At 43.4% G+C, this 4,380-nt stretch overlaps 1 pseudogene; it reads left to right on the top strand.

Annotated features, from left to right (window-relative positions):
* The first annotated feature begins 947 nt into the window (after nucleotides 1-947).
* Nucleotides 948-4,271, top strand: LOC114626132 (annotated as a pseudogene).
* The last annotated feature ends 109 nt before the right edge of the window (nucleotides 4,272-4,380 follow it).

Below are 4,380 nucleotides of genomic sequence, written 5' to 3'. Positions count from 1 at the left end.
ATGGGAGATGACAGTGGTCAGGCAAGAAGTTGGGGTTCTCCCGACCATAAGAACCAGGCCATTGATCTGAGTTCTGAAAACTACTTTCTTAAAGTTACCTGTGGTGAGAAACTTTAAAAAATTCACGATATTCACACTCGCTTAAGATCGAAATGAGATTCACATATTTTATCTTGCTCAAAAATTAATTTGAAATGGATCTAAGACTCTAATTTAAACACAAAGTACTGAGACTGCTAGAGATGTCACAGGAGAGCATCATCAACAGTTTTAGAGTAGGCAAGACAGAACTGCAACAGAATATGAACAAGTCCTGTGAGGGCTATTCCTGGTTGTCAACTGGACTATATCTGGAATGAACCACAACCCATGACTTATAAAGATCTTGTGAAAAGGAATTAAAGGAAAGCTTAGGTCCAGGCATCATGGTACATGCCTTTAATCCCAGCACTCAGGAGACAGACATGCAGATTTCTGAGTTCAAGATCAGTCTACAGAGCAAGTTCCATGGTATCCAAGCTTATGTAGTGAAGGAAACCATTGAAACCAGAAAGCTGATGAAGATATAATTGAACAAGAGGGTCATGTTCCATGCTCAGCAAACAGCAGAATGTGGCAGCTTTGGCCACGTGGCTCTGGCTGCAGAATCAAGGATGGAATTTCCCTCTGAGAGTAAGGGAAGCTACTGAGGCCAGATGTGTGACAGGGTTGTCCCCACATGGAGGCCCAGAAAGGATACTGTGTGAGGTAGCCAAGTTTGTTATCTTGTGCCTCAGAGCCAGCCTTGGCAATGAATAAAAGTCATCTAGGTAGTACTGGTTTTGAAGGCATGAAGGGGGCATGGAGAGAAGCTGAGGCTTGGCACTGTAAGAAGCCAAGAGATGTTGATAAAGGTGCAGCCTCCATGTAAGCTGAAGGCCTAGGACTGAAAGTATCATGTAAAGAAGATGAGGCCTGGTACCATAAAGGCCTATGAGGAGCTGTTGTTGAAAGTGAAGCTGAAGAAAGCTGCCAACAGAGTGGAAACAGCCCAAGAGAAAAGTATATTGCAGTCAACACAGCTGAAAGGAGTTGGAGATCTCAAGAGCATTTTGACATCAACCATTGAGATGTAGAATTTGCAGTTTGCCCAGATGGTTTCTGGAACGGCTTTGTTCCAGTATTTCCTCATGATGCTCCCAGTCCTATGCTTTGGAATAGTAATGTATATCCTGTGACATTGGAAGTATGTGATATGCCTTTTTATTTTTATTTTATGAGGGATTATAGTTAAGAGATTGCATGAATCTTAGAAGAGACTTTGAACTTTGGACTTTTAAACATTTTTGAGACTGTGACAGACTATAGAGACTTTTAAAGTTGGGTTAAATCCATTTTGTATCATGTTATGGCTTCAAGCCTATTCGGGCCAGGGAGTGGGATGTAATGGTTTGAACAGGTTTTTTTCCCCAGAGACTCATGTGCTTGAATGCTTAGCTCATGAAGAGTGGCATTATTAGGAAATGTAGCTATGTTGGAGTCACTGGGTAGGTGGGTTTGGAAGTTTTCTGTGTTTGAGCTTCACCCAGTGTGGAATCAGAGCCTCCTTCTGCTGTTTGCTGTAGACAACTCTTCTCCTTGCTGCCTGCTGGTCAAGATGGAGCACTCTCAGCTTCTCCAGGACCATGTCTGCCTGCATGCTGCCATGCTTTCTGCCATGATAGTGGACTAAACTTCTGAAACTGTAAGTCAGCCCCAATTAAATGTTTTCCTTTATAAGAGTTGCTTGGTCATGTCTCTTCACAGCAATAAAGCCCAAACTAAGACAAGTATGAAGCATCAATAGATGGGACTTCATGGAATTTAAAAGTTTCTGTACAGCAAAAGAAACCATTAGTAGAGCACACATGAAGCTCCCGCAATGGAAGACATGTTTTTCTAGCTATTCTTTGGACCTGGGACCAATATACAAAATCTACAAAGAACTACAGAGATTAAATAACAAGAAAACAAAACCACCTATGAACAACTGGGCTAATGAAGTAAACAGGCAATTTAAACACACACACACACATAAACACACATACACACACACATACACACACGCACACACACACACACACACACACACACGGAGCACAGAAAGCCAATAGTTATTTTTAAAAGTATACAACATCCTAGTCAGCAGGAAAAAAAAATGCTTATAACAGCTGTCTTGAGACACCATCTCTTACCAGCCAGAATGGCTAGCATCAAGCTATCTGAGAAACACTGGAGAGGATATAAAGAAAGAGATACACTTATTCAATACTGATGGGGTTGCAAATTAACACACCCATGTTATAGAAATTAGCTTGAAGGTGTCTCAAAAAGAACAATAAATAGAACTACAATGTAACCTAGCTGCAGTGCTCCTGAAAATATACCCAGAGAATAGCATATCCTACTGGAGAGATGCTTGCTCATCCGTGTTTGTGGCTGCTTGTGGAGAGCTGGGATGTGCCACACCCTAAGATGGTGCCGGCTTCCGCCTTCCGCCATCCTGCTGGGGAGAGTTCTCCATGATAAACAAGCCCTTATTTGGCTAAGCTTGCTGACTAGGGCAGTTCTGCGTTGCTGGTGACCTATCCACTCCCCCCACATGGCCTGCCTGGGTTGGCTAGCATTAGAGTACTTAAGGGCTGTGGGCACTCCCCTTGGAGTAGAAGGTTGTTCAAAAGGTTCCTGAATAAACTGCATTGAGAAGAAGAACTCCGTGTTCAACGTCTTCTGTCTGCTGGTCAGATCGGGAGCAACAAGTGGTGGCCCGTACGGGGAGCTTCAGACCTCATCGCAGTCAAAGTAGCTAGCTGGAAAGTTCCCAGGCAAGTGGGACAAGGGAAAGTTCCCAGGTAAGTGGGACAAGGGAAAGTTCCCAGGTAAGTGGGACAAGAGAAAGTTCCCAGGTAAGTGGGTCAAGGGAAAGTTCTCGGCTCAGAGACTATAAGCTTCCCAGCATTGGGACAAGTCACATCAAGGAGCTAGAAAAGGGTAGTGATACACTAGAGCAGTTAAAAGAAGAGTGATCTCAAAACTCTGAAAATGGAGATAGTTCTGAAGAGGAAGATGTCTCAGAGGATGATTTAGAGAAGCTGGCGCAGGATCTTGAGAAAACAAAACTGGAAGTAGAACCTACTGTGCCAGGGCCGCCTCGGCCACTCCCATATGCTCCTACCGGAGGCTCAGGACGGAGTTTTTGCCCGGAAGCTTGGAGGGAGCTTAGAGCTCAGTGTTTCCCAATGTTCCTTAAGGGACCAGGAAAAGTGATGGTTGCTAGTTGCATTAATGGCTAAAACTGCTTCTTTAAAGTTCTTGCCTGGATTTATAAGGGTTCAGCAAGTATGTTCTCAGAAGCTATACACTCATCTGATACTTGTAACCAGGGTTTGCTAGCACTGGGTATCAGCAAGTCTGTTCAGACACCAGATCCTTCTCACCGGTACGGCTTTTCAAATATACGCTATATTTCTTCATTGATCAGTGATGTTGGTATTTTCATGATGGGCGCAGGACTCCCTTGGCATCATGGAGTCATGGGATTGCTTCATCCTCAACCAATGGAATCCCTTCTATGGGCATATTGTATTTAAGCAGGATCTTTGGTGTCTGAAGGAGCAACACTTCTTGTTGCCATAAATGAACTTCGTAGGAGCGCCCAGGCCAAGGGCACATCATTTTATAAGTATGTCATAGAAAATCGTGATCTGAGTATGAATGTTATTCTATTGGAGGACACTGCAGCTGTGTTAGGAGTGATAATAGCAGCTACCTGCATGGGCCTTACCTCCATAACAGGCAATCCGTTGTATGACAGCCTGGATTCCTTAGGTGTGGGCACCTTACTAGGTGTGGTCTCGGCATTCCTCATCTATACTAACACAGTAGCACTCCTGGGACAATCCATTCAACCAGAGCAAGTACAGTGGCTTACTGAACCCCTGGAGAGCAACCCATCAGTAAGGGCAATCCATAATGTCAAAGCCACAGACCTGAGATTAGGCAAAGTCAGATTTAAGGCAGAAGTTGATTTAGATGAACGAGTTGTTACAAGATCATATTTGGAAAAGCAAGATTTTGACCAAATGATGCAGGAAATTCAAGAAGTGAAAACTCCTGAACAATAATTAGAAGCCTTTATGCTTAAACATGGAGAAAATATTATTGATACTCTAGGAGCTGAAGTAGACAGGCTTGAGAAAGAGTTAAAGTAACGAAATCCTGAAGTTAGGCACGTAGATCTTGAGATCCTATAGACAAGATGAGTGAGTCACTTGGACTGTGACCTTTTCTCCATATATTGCAACCTCCCATAATAAGAAAGTTATTAAGCCCAGGACAAGATGTTTCCTTTCTACCCACGCC

Source organism: Grammomys surdaster, unplaced genomic scaffold, assembly GCF_004785775.1.
Source record: "Grammomys surdaster isolate TR1022 unplaced genomic scaffold, NIH_TR_1.0 229, whole genome shotgun sequence".
Classification (NCBI taxonomy): Eukaryota; Metazoa; Chordata; class Mammalia; order Rodentia; family Muridae; genus Grammomys; species Grammomys surdaster.
Note: the sequence above shows the minus strand (reverse complement) of the source record. Positions and strands in the feature narration are given on the sequence as shown.